The sequence below is a fragment of the Eubalaena glacialis genome, chromosome 4 (assembly GCF_028564815.1).
Source record: "Eubalaena glacialis isolate mEubGla1 chromosome 4, mEubGla1.1.hap2.+ XY, whole genome shotgun sequence".
Lineage (NCBI taxonomy): Eukaryota > Metazoa > Chordata > Mammalia > Artiodactyla > Balaenidae > Eubalaena > Eubalaena glacialis.
The window spans coordinates 68108295-68129907 of NC_083719.1; positions in this window are offsets into that span (position 1 = coordinate 68108295).

A 21613-nucleotide genomic window follows, 5' to 3' on the forward strand; every position below is an offset into this window, starting at 1 on the left:
TAGACACTTCCTTTTTATCAAGAAACTAATGTTACGGGATATAACTGGTATTGCATTAATCTCAATGTTACCTACAAGAAAACTGATAAAATAGTGGAAGGATTCATTAATCTTCACACTGTTTTCCTTATTAATTCTCTCTCTAATCTAACCCTAACCCTAACTACATTTAACTACTGGAGACTGAAATTGTCAAGTACTGGCTATAGGAAATTTATATGAATTCCAGTGCATCTAATTATAATTGAAGATTCTTTCTCTAAAGATTAAAAATAAAAATAATTTGTATATTGTTTTTACATTTTAATATACAGCATGAATATTGACATGATACATACTCAACACATTTAATTTTCCATATCCACAAGAAGAGTCATTTATGTATTCGGCCCAAAAAGATCAACCATGTATGGTCACCAAATATGTGTTGGTATCATAAAATGTAAAGGAATAAAATACAAATTAAATTGTTTTCATAATATTTCATGTCACAAGAAAGAACTCTTCCACATGATGGTGTGCCAAATAGAAGGATACATGGATGTAAAGCTATGAAATTCATTTATTTCAACTCAATAAAGTGTCTTTCTTTCTAACATAAAACATTCCTGCTAGTCATTTTGTGGATTTTCAACTGGTATGTAAAATTTCAAAAATTCAAGTGTTTTAGAAAGTTAGAGATTTTACATGCATTTAAAAATATCTGCTGTCTTTGATACCTGAAAATAGTTACAAAAGTTGTCAAGATCTGTTTCTTATCACTTAGTTAAATCATAAATAGCTTTCAGTCAGTTATCATGCAGTCTGATTATTCTCAGTACTAATCGGTATGAATATATTCACAGGCCCTGAATTTACTTTATTGGTAAGAGTGTAGCTACAGGGATTGTCAGGAGGACAGCAGAGAGTTATATTACTTGACTACTCTGATGTAGCAATCATTGTTCATGTCTAATGAAATTACTTATATAGACCCTATTACATTATTGTCACTTAAATGTATGTGGATATTTTCCACTTGATTAAAACCATTAAAGATTAAGAAACATTTGCTTGACACAAATGAACACTTCGTGCCCAGTGGGCCACTTATTGCTACTATTTTAAGTAGAGAATTCACTTGAAAAATACCTAAAATTCTAAAATTGTTTCCACCAAGGGCTACTTGAGGATTTTAGGCCACGAAGTTCTTGAGGTATTCATTGAGTTATGAGAAATAATGTAGGGTGAGCTACCCATATCATGAGAGGTGCTTTTAAAGTTCACTTAAAAACTACTTTTTTTCCAAGTACAAAATTATCTTGTGAGAAAAATGAATAAGCTAAGGATTATTATTATAGTAAATAATCTGAGGCAACATGACCCTCCTATTAGAGCTTGGGACAGTAGAGTCAGAATGTTTCTAAATGAGAAGAAAAAACAGTTACTTTTCCTCTGTGCTTGAATTCTCAAATTTAATTTTTCTAATATGAAACACAATAATACTGTTAGGCAAACTTAGTCCCTTCACTGTTTTGGGTTTGAGAGAACTAAAGAGAATGAAAGTGTAGATATATGATTATAATTATATTAAAAATTCCGTTTTTATCTGCATTGCCATCTACTGTTTACTTATAAAATAAACGTGTAAGTAGGAGTATACATTTTGGTCGCAGGAGAATTGAGATTTGAGAAATAGTTTCTCTTTTCTATTTTTGCTTATATAATCATTAACAATAAAATGATTATGAAACAATAAAATGCAAAGAAAATATATTTTCTTTATGAAAAAGAGGTTGTTCTTAGTGGATTGAGTGCAAATGAGAAAGTACCATGTAGACGGTATAAACTCAATGAGCACCATTTTATAGATATATAAATGTACATCGTCTTATAAGCACACATTTCATACTGAATCAGTAATTAAATAAATAGTACCTCATGTCTTGAAAAATTCCTAATACATGCAATTTATAATAAGCATTAGTTTGGTCCCCAAAACATCTCAATTAATGACTATTCCTCTTTTAATACCATGTCAGTATGTCTATTTGTTATCTTCACTTTGTGGTCACTCTGGTATAAATCTGCTCACGTTTAGTCATGTAATACATAGTTATCACCATTTAGTCAAATTATCTGTGTACTCTTCAATAATATTTTAGGTAGTTTTCCAGTAACTTTTCATGTTGCTTTTTGTCAAACCCTCAGGGAAAGACTGCACAAACAAGGCAACAAAGTTCATGGCTTGGCAGATGTTTTCCAATTACAGACAAACAATTCAGTCAACTCAAGTTTCCTGCAGAAAGGGATGATATTGATTCATAAAAGTTTTAGTGCCTCACATTGGTATGATTTCAAGATGTTTTAATTACATATTGCTTTGCATCTCTTGACAATGAATGCATTGCACTGAACAGAAAAGTTACAGCCAGTTGGTTTTCTGTCAGGTTGAATAAGTTATGTTCCTTGTATTTCCAGCTATTTACTTTTATAGCTGTCAGGCCTCAATACCTCCAAGATTAGGAAGGATAGTCAATAGCATACCGCTCAGTAAACCCCAGGTATTGATGAAAATTACATCATTCTATTCATTTATTTTTCAATGACTAATAAATTAATTTTAAAAGAAATATCTTCCTAATACACTGATTGTTTGGCAATAATTGGTATCACATAGTGGTGAAAGACTTGTTTAATGGCAAAATAACATTTTAATGCGTTTGTGTTTCTTCCGTATTCTTGCTTTACACTTTACATTTTACTTCCTTTCCATTTGCTTTCATTTATCATTGAGACATAAAGATTTCCTATTTCCCTTAAAATTTTACTGTCTTTACGTTATCCATTAATTACCCTTCCCAACAATTTTCCCCTTTTTATGTGATTGGGAATTTTGATAAAATACAGTATTTATGTCTAGTTCCCTATCACCTACTTCAAGAATGTCTATAAATAGTGCTGTAAATGAAAGAAGTAGAGGATACCTAGGTTAACTTACAATGTCAGAGAGAATCCAAAGATGAGTAGGGCATGATCCTTGCCCTTAAGGAGCTTCTGAAATCTTGGTATTAATCTAAACAGAAAAATAATCTAATATTTGCTTTTTTTTTCAATATCAATGAGATGATTGATGTACATAGAGCCAAGAAATAGAGGGCACAAGACAATAATTCAGGACCAGTCATTCTGCTGTCGAAGCCAGGTAGAGCAGAAATATCAGAAAGTGTGGGCACTTGCTTGCCTTTTAACGTACCTGTGCAAAACTACTGGAGGTTCCCTCAATCAGTTTATAGGTACTTAGAGGAGTAAATAACCACAGTTTCTATAATTTAGCAAGTAGTGTGTACAAATGAGAAATATTGTTTAGTTACTGCTTTTGTGATATTATTATTTACCTAGGCTAAAAAATATAAAGCTGCTTGGTCCATTAAGAGTTTTTGTTGATTTATTTGTTTTGTCTTGTTTTGATTTTGATTTTCTTCTTTCCCTTTTGAAATTTTCTTATTCAAAATATAAATTAGTTTTTATATCTCAGGATATATGTAGAAATACATATTAAATAAAAGTCCTTTTACATCTTGATACTTTTATTGTTGTTCAATAAATATTTCCATAGTACTATCCTTGTTTTCAAATATTTGATATATAATCTGATATGAAGGTTGTGACAAACATTGTTCCTTATTATTACTATAATAGTTGTTATCAATATATTTTCCAGATATTATATTTTTAAAAGGCTCAAGGTGTAATATATCAGCTAGACACCAGGGAATTGTTCTCCATTTTCATAGAATCTACTTCCTACTCATTAGTAATAATTTTCATGTATATGAAATTGAAAACATTTCTGTTTAAATTTTAAAAGGAAGCTGGATGCTACTTTAGTAAGAATATCTTATCCATTGAATAAAAGAAAATTTAATTTGCATATATAATACAAATATAGTTCATTACACTACACAGAATTCTTTAGAGAGCCAAAGATTATGTTTGATCAAAGAAGTTTCCAGTTAATCCAAAATAAGATGCCAAATGCTTTTTTCCCATAAAGGAAAGGAATTGAACAAGCTCAATGTTATTGACATTTACCTCCATTCATAAATACATGTGACTTGATTAATTAATTTTGGATAATTTATATTCAATTAACTAATCTAATAATAAAATGAACCATTACTTTTATAATTTTGAGTACATGAGCAATTGGATAGAGTTTAAGGGGAAATGTATAAAATTAAAATAAAGTTTGAGAATATTAATTACCAGATATAGATTATGTCAAGATGGGGGAGGGAGAATGGCACACTGCATTTAGATATCATCTATTTTAGAGAGCTCTGGGTAAAGACAGCTGCCCAACACTTGGGATCTACGGAGATTCTATGCAAATTTGGAATTCTTTCCACTTTGGAAAGAACACCCTTGGTTCTGGGAAATTGAGTTTGAGGGCAGCCTTCCCTAGGAGTTTCATGCAAAAAACTTAAATCCCAGCAGCTCATTGTCATGCAAAACAGAGAGAGTGCCTTGGGTTATTTTAGACAGTCTCATTTATCCCTCCAAAGATGAAGGGTAACCTATAAAGATTAGAGTAAATAAAAAATGTGAGTTTTATAGGAAATTATAAATGCAAATCTTATCAGTTGCATTTGTTGGTTTAACATGTGTGATTCATTTTTAAATTGCCTGTTGAACAAAATAACAGATTTTTTTTTGCATTTACATGAAATATATCCTATAAAAGTTTTACAATTGCAATATATTGCTTTAAGTGTTTTAGCTTTTAAATGTGATCAAACTTATTATTTAAAAATATTTTAAATGAGTTTCCATTCTCAATATTTTTAGCAATGTAAACTCTGTATAATAATTTAAGAAAATGAAATGAAAAAAGGTAAAAGAACAGTTTCTTTTATGTTTTCTTACATAAGAGTTTGATGCTCAATTATTTCATTGTTAATTCTTTTAGAAGGAAAATAAATATTTTCTTTTTTTACTTGTTTTAAAGTTGTATTTCTAGCTCCTCTGTATTATTTTCATAAACATATTTAACCATAAAGCTTTTCATTTATATATACACATTTTGCTTAGATTATCTTTTATTAGCTATGTGTTCTGAAAACTAGTAAAAATGCTGTATTTTTCCTTGTATTGTGAAAATGCATCTCAAAATTTATTCTTGATGTTTACCAGCTTTCTTTTAATCTACTTGACAGTTCCTTTAAGATGTTTATACTGACTTTCAAGATTAGAGCTAAAACCTCTGGAAAGTTTTGGCTACAAATGAAAGTATGAATAATTACTTGAACATACTTAAGCAATACTGAGAAATTTATCTACTTTAAGGAAAAATATTGTTTAGATTCTCATTGTTACTGTATATGATATTAAATATGATCATGACACGAGAGGAAAAGAATAAAATACTAATTTCAAAAAATAACAAACATTCAGAAATTCTTTCCCAAGCTATAAGTTTAGCTAGTCTCTGGCACTAAGTAAGTTATCATTTAAAGTCAAATTGTCAAAGTACACTCAAAGTATATTCGTTTTTTATAACCACACTGCTTTTTTTCCCTAAGGATAATTGAGGGTACTTAGATAATTCTGCATATGACTTCAACAGGCTCCAAAAATGTCAAGTCTAAGTTGAAACAGAAAAAGTGTCAGCCATAATTGGATTAGGTTTCATTTTTTTATGTGATACAGCTCAAAGGCAATTTAATTTCAAACAAAAAATAGTAGCCATTCCCACATGCTATGAACATGTTTGGTTTATAGTATACAGACAGGCAGAGAAAGATATAATGGTTCTCAAGGAAGTGTTTTTCAACACTAGAATGTCAGACAAAGCATTCTACATCTATCAGTCTATCTATCTATCTATCTATCCATCCATCTATCATCTATCCATGTACATATCTATTCATCCCTCTCAATCAGGGTGGTGGAAACATTCATAAACTTACTACCAGAACTACTGCGATCCTCTGTCTTGGAAAGACTTTTTTTTTTTCTTTTTTTCTGATAAATGCTTGAAAGATAAAGACTTATTCTTTATCTTACCCAGTCTCTGGGTGAATTGGCCCAAGGTCTGTTATTTTTATATTTGTATTATACAGGAGATAAATGAGAGGGCAACAATTTAGAATTCAGGAAGGGAGAGGAAAAGGGAAAGCCAAAGGGGTATGATAAGAGGAGGCATTTAAAATTGTCTGACTCTTGGTTTATTGGGAATCCAGAGAGGAAGCTGGCATTTGTTTGTTCACATGGGGTAAAATAGATTCATATGGATGTAAGATCACATGGAGTAAAATAGATACATGTGGATGTAAGATCATGAAAATGTAAGAAAAATCATGCCATTTTAGAAATGTTGAAGAGATAGGATTTTTTCACTTAGCCATTCAAAAAAGGTTTTTGCCTAGGTCTCTAGGCAAAGGAATCCCAAGTGGTAAATTCTGTATACCTATTTTGGTATCACTCTACCTTGGCATCCTTCTTCGCAATTACATAATAACCTGAAACAAAATTTATTAAAGAATAAAATTCACCATGGTTTGGCAATTTATAACCCACTGCCAAATTCAGCCTTCTGCTTGTTTTAGTAAATAAAATTTTACTTGAACACAGTAATAGTCATTTGTTTATTACTGTCCATGGCTGCTTTGGAGTTACTAGGACAGGTTTTAGTAGTTACAAAAGTGACCATCTGATCCACATAGCTTAAATATTTACTGTCTGACCCATTACAGAAAGATAATTGCTGACCCCTGGTCTACACTACCAAAACTTGTGTTTGATAAGATTTACTTTGAAAATTTGTGAACTTATTAAGAAAAAAAGTATGAAAATAAATAATATATCCATTTTTGTTTTATTTTTATTTGAGGTATAGTTAATTTACAATATTATATTAGTTTCAGATGTACAGCATAGTGATTTGGTATTTTTACAGATTATACTCCATTAAAAATTATTACAAGATAATGGCTATAATTCACTCTGCTATACATATATCCTTGTTGCTTATCTATTTTATACATAATAGTCTGTATCTCTTAATCCCATACCCCTAATTTGCTCTTCCCCCTCCCCTCTCACCTTTGGTAACCACTAGTTTGCTTTCTCTGTCTGTGAGTCTGTTTCTGTTTTGCATATACGTTCATTGTACTATTTTGCATATATATTCATTGTTCTGTTTTTTAGATTACACATATAAATAATATAATACAGTAATTGTCTTTCTCTGACTTATTTCAAAAAGAATAATATTCTCTAGGTCCATCCACATTGCTGCAAATGGTAAAATTTCATTCTTTTTTAGGGCTGAGTAAAATTCCATTGTATATATGTACCACATCATCTTTGTCCAGTTGTCTGTTGATGGGCACTTGAGTTGCTTCCATATCTTGGTTTTTGTAAATTGTGCTGCTGTGAACATTGGGGTGCATGTATCTTTTTGAATTAGTATTTTCATTTTTTCTGGATATATACCCAGGAGTAGAATTGCTGAATCATATGGTAGTTCTATGTTTAATTTGTTCCATACTATTTACCATAGTGGCTGCACCAATTTACATTCCCACCAATAGTGTGCAACAGTTCTCTCTCTCCACATCCTTGCCAATATTTATTTGTAAACTTTTTGATGATAGCCATTCTGACAAATGTGAGGTGATCTCATTGTTTTGATCTGCATTTCTTTAACAGGTAGTGATATTGAACATCTTTTCATGTGCTTATTAGCCATCTGTATGTCTTAATAGAGAGCCCAGAAATAAACCCACACACCTATGGTTACTTAATCTATGACAAAGGAGGGAAGAATATATAATGGAGAAAAAAGAGTCTCTTCAGTAAGTGGTGCTGGGAAACTGGACAAATATGTAAAACAATGAGGTTAGAACATTTCCTAACACCATATACAAAAATAAACTCAAAATAAATTAAAGACCAGAGTGTAAGACCAGAAACCATAAAACTCCTAGAAGAGAACATAGGCAGAACACTCTTTGACATAAATTGTAGCAATATTTTTTTGGATCTATCTCCTAAGGCAAAAGAAGTAAAAGCAAAAATAAACAAATGCAACCTAATTAAACTTAAAAGCTTTTGCACAACAAAGGAAACCATCACAAAACTAAAAGACAATCTATGGAAAGGGAAACAAATATTTGCAAATGATGTGACAGACAAGGGGTTAATATCAAAATATATAAACAGCTCATACAATTCAGTATCAAAAAAACCCCCCAAACAATCCAATCAAAACATGGCCAGACCTTAATTTGTCTATTTTTAATTTAATACAATTTACGTCATTTTAAAGCCACAGCTTCTACATTTGAAATCCTAAAGTCCCATCAAATTAGATCAAATCATGCTTAACACGAATTTACCAAGTGCAAATAGACTCTCTTATAGCATTTTTTTCAAGTTACTAGTTCAGAACAGAAAAAGAATATAAATAAAATGTTCACCTTTTCATCTGTTCTTCATTCTTTTGCTCCAAAATTTCATGGAGATCATTTAAATTCATAAAATAAACATTATTTAATACATTGTATAGTATTTTGGTCATATTTATCAAGACCAGTTAATTCAGTCTTTCTATAAATTTATTTTTTTGGTCACAAGTTTGCTTATTTTAGATTTTCTGTTTACTTTTTGTGACATGTTTCTAGGCATTTAATTTTAAATTATACTGACATCAATAGATTCATTGTTTTGCTTTTATCATTGCTATTCTATTTCTTTCTTCTATACTTTTTTAGTTTATAAAACTGAAGGTTATTCTTTACTTTTTTCTTTTTTATTATTGAGTATCTTAGGTTATTTTTTAGAATGCCTTTTTTTTCATGACTTGCATATTCATGTTTAGGTCCTAATTAATCTTGTATTGTATTTTGTATTTCTTTAACCCCTTAAATTATTTGATAGTATTTTTGAATTTTTTCTTACTGCAGTCAGATTTTTGCCATTTTACTTCCTCACTAGTGAGTTTTATTTGAAGATTTTATGTGTATTTAACATACATGTTTCTTATATACTGTTATTACTTATTCCATTTTAAAATGTTTGTGATTTCTCATTACTTATTCTGATCTACAATAATTTTAAAAATTTGGTAGTCTTTATTAGCATCTAATTTTTGCTGATCTCAGAATTTTTATATTTGTGATTGCATATTATATAATTCAAAATGTTATCAATGTGTCAAATTTTGTTGACAACAGAAATTAGATATTCTCTGTATAATATCATGATTCTTACAATGTATTTATTCCTCAGTCCTCAGGATGGCTGCCATCTCTTGAAATGTAGTTTGTATATTATGTTTATTCCTGTAGTCCTTCAAAATTAAAAGTTGTTATGGGTTCCACGCTCAAATTTTGCAAAGAAAAATTCCTAAGTTCAAATCAAAGAAAGGAGGAACAAACAAACCCCCAATGTTAAATACTTGATTCAGAGATCTCAGAGTTGAAAAGGAAGTAGGAGGGAACCGATTAGAGCAAAAACAAGGTGTATATGGATTGCTGCGTATGTAGATAAATTGCCAGAACAGAAGCCATTCTCCATTCACTCTTTAGTGGGCCCATAATTCCAGAAGCAAAACAACTCTTCTTGATTTAACTATCCACATTATGAAGGTAACCTTGGAGCTCTTCAATTTTCAAGCAGAGATACAAACTCCGCTGGTCCACAAGTTAAAATAAGTAAGGTTGAGATCTTTCCTTGTACTTCTCAATGCTGCAAGCCTAGTCAGGTTGTGACAGTGGAATCAGCAAGAGTTTTCATTTTAGTTACATCTTGCTTCCCTCTCTTTAAGAGTAGGCCATGGAGAGCAGGCACACAAGTGTCGTTAAGTTTTTACTTTTATTCTTCAAAAAACCCCAATTCTATTGGGTTTTCAAAAATTCCTTGAAATGTTTAATGTGGCAAGGTACTATTTTCAACGTTGGCACAGCTCTTTCCTCATTCACATGCCGTTTTGGTTATTATAATGACATTTGGTAGTACAGAAATTTAATAGGTGGTCACATTTCCATGATTGTGATTCCAGTTTCAATAATTGGTAAGGGAAAATTTATATTAGGAACTAATTAATTGCCATAGGTTGTTCTCCACATATTTGGTAGCAAAATAATACCTAGTGTTGAATAGAAACTACTTTACTCATAAAACAAACAAACCAAGAAACTCTATCTATCATCTCTGAATATACAAGTGGAGTTAAGAATAGGGCAAGTTACTTTACTTTCTCTTATGGAAAGATATTTTTTTCCCTTATGGTATCCTTGACAGATCATTGCTATACCTAATGAAAGTCTACAAATTTTAACATTTTGGTGCATAAGCATAATAAATTTTAGATGCTCAGTTTCTTTTAAGTTGCATCAAATATTATCAAAGTTGTTTTTAAAAATGATTTTGCCTCATATTATATTTAAATATGTAGTGGGTAGGGCATGAAATTGGTTTAGACTGGCTCAATTCAACACCACCTACCCACTTACATACAGCAAAGTGAGATTTGAGCACACATTAATTTCTATGATTCTCATCATCCTTAAGAGTTGTAAAAATGAACAAAACCAATATATGACAGGCACTTATCATAGCTCTTGATATTTCACTAAGTAAATCCTTTTCTCTTTACAAATTTTGTGTTGAAAAATTTTTCTACAGAAGGTAACTGAGCCTCAGAAATGAAAATAAAGCTTCAATTCAATAATTTAGAAAATATATACTAATAAATTCTGTACTTTATTGTTCATATTTTGTAAAATTTTTGTGTTTTTTGAGATTTCTTTGGGAAGAAGTTTGCATCCAACATATTTCTACTAGAATCAACTTGAGTTTATCCTGAATTACAGCATGTTTTAAAGATTTTTCTTTAAGAAAGAAGATGTTTATTTTGTAAATAACATTATTTTTAATATAAAAAATTCAAAAATCACTTATAATAGTTTAATAGATGTTTAACCACTGAAACATACCAATCTTCCTTAATATGTTGCCCAGTTTATATTACTACATTTATTTATAGTATTTATGTGAATTTATATTCAATATTACCAAATTATGTATTGACAATATGATTCCAAGGCAGGATGTTTAAGACCTACAACAGCCCGTGCAATTCATAAGATTTCAAACATATGGTTAAAAATTCTATAGTAAAGGACAATTAATCTAACTATAACAAGGAATTTACAATATCTCTGAATTTTCAGATTCATTTAGGAAAGTTAATGCATCACTTATGCTAAATCTTAATGATTTTCTGTTCCTCTTATAAATCTATCAGCTAGTTTTGGTCTTTTTTTTTTTTTTTTTTTGGCTGGGGGAGATTAGAAGATCAATGTGTAGTGAGATTTACTAGGGGATACATGACATTAATGAAAAGGAGAGGGGTATAACATCAGTGGACATTTAAGTTGCTTTCTTTGTTTTAGAACATCAGAGCTGAGATTTTCCTTTATTTAAAAGAGAAGTTTTCAGAGCTATGTTGTTTTAATTCCTATAAAAGCTCACTTCATGGATAGTGTTATTAATGGGCATTAATATAATAATTTTAAACTTTAATGCAGTTTTTATATGATTAGCAATGTCTTTGGAGCATTCTTCAAATATACTTTACAAAGTACTTATTCTGAAGGCTAATGATATTACTTATTAGCTGGGACAAATTGGAAATCATATTATCAGTGTTCATAGACATTCTCTGCACGTAGGACAAGAGAGGGAGGGATAGTTTAGTGAAGTGTGGCACTGGCATCATTAAAAGTGTCAAGCTGTGTCATAAAGAGATTGCTGAAGCAGTATTCTCTGGAAACTCCATGAAAGAGCTAAAACAAAACTTACAAGAATGAGAAATGTTCCATCGAAATTGATAACAAGAAATATGAAAATTAAGCTTCGGCCTAGTCTAGAGAAGAATACTGTCAAAGAAAAATTAAAGGAAGATGTTAGTTATATAAAGGGCAAAATCAAATAAAATAAGATGTATAAACAAAGATAAATGAATTGATTTTATTTTTCTGAAATAGTGAACATATAGAAAAGCATAATGGGAAATCAGCATGGTATATTTTTAAGAAAGAAGGTCAATAGATGTCATATGGTCATATTAGGGTAGGTTATATGGATAGCATGCTCAATCGCACCATATTTGTCAAAGATCCTAAGAAGCTGTAAAGATGCATGAATTATTCAAATCAACAAGGACTACAAAACAACATTCAAACAAGTTACTTGAGACCAGTTCTGTTATAAGCATATATAAGGAGGAGAAAATACTATTTCTCTGGTTTCCATATAGCTATAAAGGGACAAGGGAACTGCGGCCCCAAAGGTTGGTGACTTGTTGCTCTGGAATTTCTGAAAGTTCAGGCCTGCTCATTTCGATCCTATCCAAGAGGGACTCAGTGAAAATAGAAGGTTAGGAAATACATTCAGGACACAATAAATGAAACAGATAGAAATCTTTCCTGAGTCCACATTAAAATGTGTAATCTGAGTTGACCAAATAAGATATGACCCCTTGCTCTAAAGTCAGGGCTAGCATATATTGTACATTTAGTTAACAAAGCACTTTTCCCCTTTATTTCTCACACTACAACTTAGATGTGAACAGAAAATGTAATTTTTTTCTATAACTAATCTGTCTTCTTCCTGAGCACACAATCATTAGTTATGGGGGTGGTACCGAAAGCTAAGTCTCTAATTCTATGTAAAGATTAGTTTTGATAATATAAGCTATATCAATTTTTAATATATTGCCTCTCAGCTCCAAATTCATCCTTCATTGCCTTCTCTATACTACCGAAGCTAGACTCAGTATTTCTCCCCTCTCAGGTGGCATGATGTTCAGCTTTGACGGTGGAAGGCACTACCAGGACTCCAGAGCAGGAAGGGGCTTCTCTTCCCCATTGACTTCAGTGATCTCCTCCCTCCATGCTAATGCACGGCTGCTCTAGAGCCTGGCCCCTGCAGCACAGGGGGCTTCTCCAGGGCCAGGCTCTTGTGGTGCATACAACTTCTGCTGCATGAGCAGCTTCTTGAGCATCCGGCTCCTACGGCATGGACACATTTCTAGCAAGTTCTGTTTGTATGGAACCTTCATAGCTTTTCCACATCCAGTGAACCACAGCCTCTCTCTCTCCAGTGACAGTTGGGCTTCACACCTGAAGGGAGATCTTCTTCTTTGGGATAATCTAACTCAGTCCAAGTGGGTGTGGCAACTATCTATACCTGCCTTCCTATTATTATAGTTCTCCATTCTTATTAGCCAATCCTTATTAGCCATTCTTATTAGCCAATCCCACACTATTACTATTCCCTACTATATTTAATAATTGTTTATATTAAACTTTCCCTGTTTAAATTATTTAGTAGTTTCTTTCTCCTGAATGAACCATACGTGATTCTGCAATAATATCAGGAGTGGTTCCAGGAAACAAATTAGGGGATTTGGGAATTGTTTGGACTGTGCCTTTGAGACTAGCGTTTCTTTGCTTGAAAACCCTGTGAAAACTTCATCTAGGTTAGCTTACTGAATAGGGGATGATGATTTTCCTCAAGAACCACCATAAGCCTCCTTTTCCTTTTGCCATTAGCTTATGACTAGGGTAACGTAGAGGTGCACACTATGATGCGGGAAGATAAAACACAGCAAAAGAATCACAAGGCTTTGCTAATATGGGGGACATATGTGGGAGTGGATTCTAAGGATCAAATGAGGCAGAATATAACATTAGATTGCGTTATATTTACATATATGAGTAAAACTAATTTAACTCTTGCAGTGGAGATGACTCAAACAGCTAGAGGTAGCTCTAATATTAGCAGATTGAATAAAACTTAACTAAGTGGTAGGCTACATTTCATGAGTTGAGATGATAGAATTCCATAGTGTGATAAGAAGGAAGGGATCAAAAGGTTTGAGGGTACAGGAAAGTTGGAGTGGATTCATCATGCATCACCTGCATACCCACTACTTAGCTATTTTTCATGAGAAGGCCCAGAAGACACTCTCTTCTCTAAGCTTTCATAAGTGAGGGAAACAACTAGCTCTTTTAAGCTATATGGCTCCTCTCCTCTGTAGCCCAGGTGTAAACATAGGGTATGCTGTCATTGAGTATGGACTTCCTGATTTCAGTGGAGATAAAGGGATCTTAGAGTATCAGAAGTCAAATGGCACCCCATAACGTCAAAGACAAGGTAGGCACATCTACTGTAAAGGGAAGAAGGGAGTACCAGAAATCAGCAACACTCCTAAATGGCTCTCAGATGAGTGGATGTCTTAGATGTACTAGATTTTTTTAAAAAGTGCTCTAGAAAGCAAAATAGAAAGCACACACCAATGTTTGCCATTGTTTTGTGATAGCTTCCTATGCCTCTGATATTCTTTCCCTATCCATAGTCAAATCACAGCAAGACAATCCAGAAATACGTCATTTTTCCATTCATATCTAGGGATATTCATATCTAGGGATATTATATTCACTGGAACATATGATATAATAATATAATTTAACTTCTAATATAAGGTTTGAGAATTCCCTATCTCTACACTCATTTTAAATACATAAGGTATAAAACTAAGCTTAATACACTCATATTTTGTGGAAATGGAAGTAACAAAAAAGAAATCCAATAAATGGACATAATTCTCGTTATCCTAGATTACCCCAGGCAAGCTCTCTTATTTACTTTATTTGTTTTTAAGAATTAGAGGTGAATGAAGAAAGTAGTAAAAAACAGAAAAAGTTTTCCTATAGCAAAATACATTTGCAGTGTAAGTGTGAGGTGTATCATAAAACCCAACTCTCCTTATCACAATATAGATATGGAGATTAAAGAAGCACAGTCTTGTTTGATGAATAATGATAAGTCTCTCTATTCTTATAATTTTCTATTATGATAAAAATAAAACTATTTTTACAGCTGCAAAACTGGGACCTTGGCTGGTTAACCTTAGACTTGGGCAGGCAGAATATGTGTCTCTAACCCTTCTCCCTGTCCCCCATTCCTGCTCTTCCATACCCACCAGTAGAGGAATAGTATTTCATGGAGTATCATCTTCAGCATAAGATCACACACTGAAATACAAGATCTAAAGTTGATCCACTCTTCCCTCTGTTACCACACACTAAAGATGTACCATTTTGACTCCAGGAAAGATAAATATAACTGTCTGGGATGAATCTGAGAAAAAATGCTTGTTACTCCAGAACGTGATCTCTACACTAAACACTGTTCTTCTGTGTCGGATTACCCTACTTTATACCATTACCTTTCATATATTAATAAATAGGATATCCAATGACACCCCAACTCCCTGCTCATATATTTTTGAAAATTTCTTTGTTTAATAGTCTACCTAATCATTTCTATCTTATTCCTTCTTTCATCTCTCTTTTTCTGTCACTCATCAATGGCCAATTCTATAAATATCTGAACATTGCATATTTGGGAGAAGCCATATTATTTTCCTCTTTGGCACATTTGACTGCCCACTCCTTATCCAATCAGACTGCTTGCCCAAGACAGACTCCTACTGTGGAATAAAGGGAGCTTCTTTTTTTTTAAATTTACTCTTTTCAGGGGATATTCATGAAGTATTTTAGCAGCTATACTTCCCTCAGCAAATAGAACTCTAGTAAATTAGAAAATGAATATTTTAAAATTATCTTATGAAGAAGTTTCTGACAATAATGAACAAGTACCTTGTACACTCCTATCCTTCAGCAATTATCAACTATAGATATCAGCTAAATATCTTATTTTTAACTCTTATTCTTAACTATATTTTTAAGAATATTATTAATCAATCAATCAAAACTGCAGATCAATAGAAAATAGTAATTTCTGTGATATAAAGTTCAGGGATGTTATGACCCATCTAGATATAGCTAGGTAAAGTAGATCAATATATCCTTCATCATCTTATATGGAAAGCATACAGTTATTCAATGAAAAACATGATAGAGTTTAGGACATCATCTTCGTAGTGTAAAATAATAATTTTTATATCTATCCAAAAGATTGGAGGACCTAAACATTAATATCAAGCATGGTGCTATGCTCTCCAGTTGACTCTAGGTCTGGAAACTGGCTAGTAGTCTTAAGCCAAGTAATGCATTTCAACAAGTCCTAAAATTATAGCACCAAATTAAATTTTATCTTCAGAACCATTTTCTCATATTGCTACAGTCAGCTTTCTTCTTTCATAACAGTTCAGAGACAATAAAACAAGAACTATTTTATTTTATTCCTCTTGAAGACTCAACTCTCAGATCAACTCAACTCCTATAACCAACTGCAAGCAGATGGAGACTTAGACATAGGGAATTTTTCTTATGAGTAGGTTTTTCCTTTACCTGCATCTAATTCTTTATTAGGACCTTACCTCTTAAAACTTATCTCTACTAAGTTCCAGCCATGCAATGCTTACTTTCAACGTACAACTTACTTCACTGTCTTAACATCATGTCATTGTAATTATTCAGCATAAGCTTCTTGTCCCAGGAGATGGAGAAATTATGCAAGCATCTCTTCTATTGAATAGCTTTGAACAGACTTTCTACTTCATTCTCTTTCTGTGTGGATATTTTGTGTAACCTCTGAATTGTTCTTACTGTACTATGAAGGATTCCTTTTCCTCCCAAACTATCTAGCTTATTCATAATTCCTTAGTTTATATTTCTATATATCTATAAATATGTGCACATATATTCATACTTTATAGACAGAGTCAACTGTATTCAAGCATGTGACACCAGTAACCAACATACAGCCTTTAAAATGTTTCCATATGTTGTAAAGTTTCATCATAAATCTTCAATTATTCTGAGAATAAACTGCCAACAATTGCCATTCTTTAGCTATGGTAAGCAATCTTCACTTTTTCTTTCTTTGATTTTTTTAGTTGGGCTGACTGAAGGTGAGTTAGAAAATTTTATTCCTTATCCTGTTTGACTTTTATGACCTACCATTCTTTCATTTTCTTTAGCTGTTTCTCTATATAAACCATATTTTAGTAGAAACTTCAACTAAGTGACAAGTACAGTGTTCTTGATATTACAGTTATCACATTGTCCATAACACTGGTGAACTTTTGAGCTGCTATAAAATTGGTGCTACCTCTTCTTATTGCATAAAATCACAGAATTACCTTTGAAGGTACAAAAAGGCATTGTTTCATTGCATGGATATCAATCAAAATATATCTTAAATAAATATATCTTAAAATAATATTTTTCCCTTTCATTCTCTATAGATTCTCTATAGATTGTCAATAAAGATTGTCCATCATTCAACAGAAAATAATTATATTTTCAATTCTTTCTCAGAATTCAATCATGTAATATTCTTACTCTCATTTACTGACTACTTGTAAATGTTTAACAAAAGTCTTATCTTTAATCCTTTTACTCCAATATTCCTCATTTTATTTCAATTTTCATAAAATAATATTTTCATTTGCTTTGACATGGTCTAGAAGTCTCTCCCCTAATTATTTCATCAACTTAATCTCCTCTTCATACTTCCCTTAGACCTCCACAGTTTGACCTCTCTGTGCATTTTAATCTCAGTACACCATAGCCAGACTTATCTTCCTGACTGTCCCCAATATTTCATGCTAACTACCATCTCTCTATGCTAATGTTTATGATACTTCCCCAGCCATAATGTATTTAACTCCTCAAAAGCATAACTTTGTAACATTATTATCTTCATTTTGCCCCTTGTACCACAACCAATTGGATGTCTTTATCTCCAATGACTGTTTCTATTCATCCGTAAAATAGCACAATAATAATAACCACCTCACTAGTTTTGGGAGAAGTCAAGTGATAACACTTGCAAAGGATGTGGCACAGCAAAAATACCTGGTATACCTTAACTTCTTAATACAAGTGGGTTATTGTATTTTTCTCCCAAAGTCTAAATCATAGTTATTTTCTGCCAAGAAAATTGTATGTTACTTACATTATTGCTTTGAGGATTTTTTTCCTCTTCAAATAGACCACACATTTAACTTTTAAGAAGGAAGGAATCTAGGTTGTGTTGGAAAGCATTCAAAATACCAGATTCAGAAGTTATTGTTTCTATTCAAGTCTTTGCTTGGATATTCTTATGATAAGACTTCAACTACCTTCTTAGATGAGTCAGTTCAGTTTCAAATAATTCTACTGATTTGAAATACATTTTAAAAAATTTCAAGACAAATGTCTCTTCCTGCAATATTTATTCAGTGGTCCACCTAATGCTTGTTGAGATTATAAGAGAAGAGAAACAATAAAAGATCGGCTGTAGGTCCTTTTTGCATCCTTTTATATTCTCTGGGATAAATATCCCAGGTTATATAAATGTTGTCCAATTTCTTATAAATACTAAAGAATAATCTTGCTAATCTATTTTTACAGAAATCATGAAAAGTTAAACCTACATTGTGTTCTTTATCTCAGTTGATTTCAATTTTATGCCAGAGAGGGGAACTACTTTTTGTTTTTGGTCAAATCTCAGTGTTATAACATATGAATTTATGGTTTGTAAGAATTTGATTATAAGACCTTCTTTTGGTTATGAAGGTGTCCCCTAAACCTGGATTTTTTTTTTCATGAATGTTTATTATTGCCTATAGGTTAAATAACAGCTGGGCAGAGTGGAAATAATGACATTTATGACTGCAGCAATAATAAAAATAATGAGAAATATAAAAATGAAAATGAGAAAGAGAACATAAAGTAATAGATAATGGTTAACATTTATAAAAGATTTCTCATGTGCCAGGAACTATAACTAATGTTTATGCTGATTTTAATAAATCATCATAATAATGTATAGATAAATGTAATTTAAAAAATAGGAATCTAAGATTTTAAGAGTTTAAGTGGTTCATTCATTGTTATGTATCTGTTAACAGGAATGAGACTTGATTCTGACATGGATATGAATCAAAAAAATAACCATAACCATATATTTTGAGTCCTTTCCCAATAAAGTTATTTTGTACATAATTGTTACTCAGTGACTAAAAGAATAAATATAATTATGTTCTCTCACCTTATCATTACTCATAAATACTGATGATTTAATGACAGTCTCTCATCCCATCAAACATATATTTAACAAACTTATAATATATATATTATATATATATTATATCCACACATATGATAAATGGGGTAATTTTGCTATAAAATGCACAGAATATAAACATATATGATAATTTTCGTGGCATTGGTGACAAATATTCTTTACAATCTATAGGAACTTTTATTTAATGAAATAGTTTCAATTTCATCGCCAGTTGAAAACACAAATGATGATTTCTTACAGAAATTTTCAAAAATAGATATTTTTCTTTGTGATTTGAACACAGTTTTAATTCAAGCTCCTTAAAACTAAAAATGGTATATCCACAAATTTGTTTTATTCCTTAACAGGACATAATATGAATTATATAAAATTGTAATTGAGACTTTGACTATGTTGTATAATCTACTGACAAGAAGAGAAACAAACACATGGATAAAAGATACCTCTTGTAAGAGTAATGTTGCTTTCTAAAAATGGCTTTTATTTCCCTAAGGTTTATGCTGCAATACTTACATGATAAAATTAAAAATACAATTCCATAGATGAACAAATTGTTAATCTACAGTATGTTATAAAGTTAGCCAGACTATGACAGTTATAACAGAATCATTTTGATAGCATAAAAAGAATAAAATTATAAATATAAAATAGTATGGCACACACTACATTTCCTAAAGATGATCAATTTATTTTTCTTTTACCAGAAGCAAGTATATATAGTAGAGATGATGATCATGTAATTAGCTTTTCTAATAGTATTTTTAGTGAAAGATGCAGTTTAAAAAAAATTTCTGTGAAAATTCTACTATAATTATATTGCAGAATATGTGCTATTCAGTATATTTTTATTGCCTTAGAGAATGGATGTAAGACAAATACTGCTAATTCTTTAGCCAACATTCAAGCACTCTTGATAATGTACCCAACTAAGGATGTTTCACTTTCTTTAGAAGTCAAGTGTTTTGCCTTGTAACACAGTCTGAGTCAATGAGATATAGGCAGAAATGTTCTTTTAAAAGGCAAAGTCTTACTGGTACATTTCATTTTCCTTTGACTTCATTCCCTTTCCTCCCATGTGGAGTGCAGTTCTAAAGGTGGTAAATTAGAACAAGGATAGCATCTCCCATAAGGCAGACAGAAATGTTAAGGAACATGAGTCTGAAAATATAACTTCTTAACCTGAACTTGACAGCTTAATATCCAGCTTCTTGTTACATGAGAGAGAAAATATATATATATATATATATATATATATATATATATATATATATGTATTTAAGTGATTATTTATAGCCTAATATCTATGTTCTCATCCCCTTTGGATCCTGCTAGAAAACATTTCCCAAGCCTCTTACTTCCAGTTGGACCGTGTAACTAGTTTTTGTTATTGGAACATGGTCTAGGTGGTTGAGAATATGTGTGTATTCCTTATGTACTCTTTTTCTTTGTCTAACATTATGTGCAGCAGGTCAATTAGAATGGCAGTTTCTAAAGTTCTTGAGGCATCACAATGAACTCAGTTACTATGAGATATTAACATTTTTGAGGCAAACAAAATGATAATGAACACTTATCAGACACAGTACAAACTACTACCTCCAGATATTTCACAGTTTCAATATTAGACCATGCCACAAATTTTATGACATAATATATTGAGAAAATTGTTTTTCTAGTTGCTGTGATAAAAAATAGGTATGAATATCAGGTTTTAGCTACAACATGTAAAGAGATTGGAAATAATCACTCTCACACTTACAAAAAGAAAAAAAAAGCCAAACAAACTGAAAATCAATGTCTTATTTTTCTTGGACCCATCAGAAAACTTAAGTTGTGTACAAACCTCCAGATAGTTTAATCCAGAGAATACAACATGAAATCTGCTTACCTGGAGCAGAAGCTGCTATAGCCATAACTTGGTAGGACTTCTTAATGGTAATTTTGATGAACTGATGCAGGCTGAGTGTGGACTGGCATATATGAGAAGCTGCTGGAGTTTGCAGTATTGGGGGTTCCCCACCCCCACTTTGATCAGTTTACATACAGGAATCTCATCAAACCTTACCAAGTTCTTACAATGAAGGTGTGCGAAATATCCCCTCATGGTTTTGACAGGGTGGGAGGAAGACTAATTATTGTGAAATATGCCCAGAGTGTGCTCCATAACAAAGGCCTTTTCACCAGGGGAAAATAGTAGGGTTCTTTTTTGTTTGTTTGTTTATATCTTTATTGGAGTAAAATTGCTTTACAATGTCGTGTTAGTTTCTGCTGTACAAAAAAGTGAATCAGCTATATGTACACATATATCCCCACAACCCCTCCTTCTTGAGCCTCCCTCCCACCCTCCTTATCCCACCCCTCTAGGTGGTCACAAAGCACCGAGCTGATCTCCCTTGTGCTACGCGGCTGCTTCCCACTAGCTATGTATTTTACATTTGGTAGTGTATATATGTCAATGCTACTCCCTCACTTCATCCCAACTTCCCCTTTCCCCACTGTGTCCTCAAGTCCATTC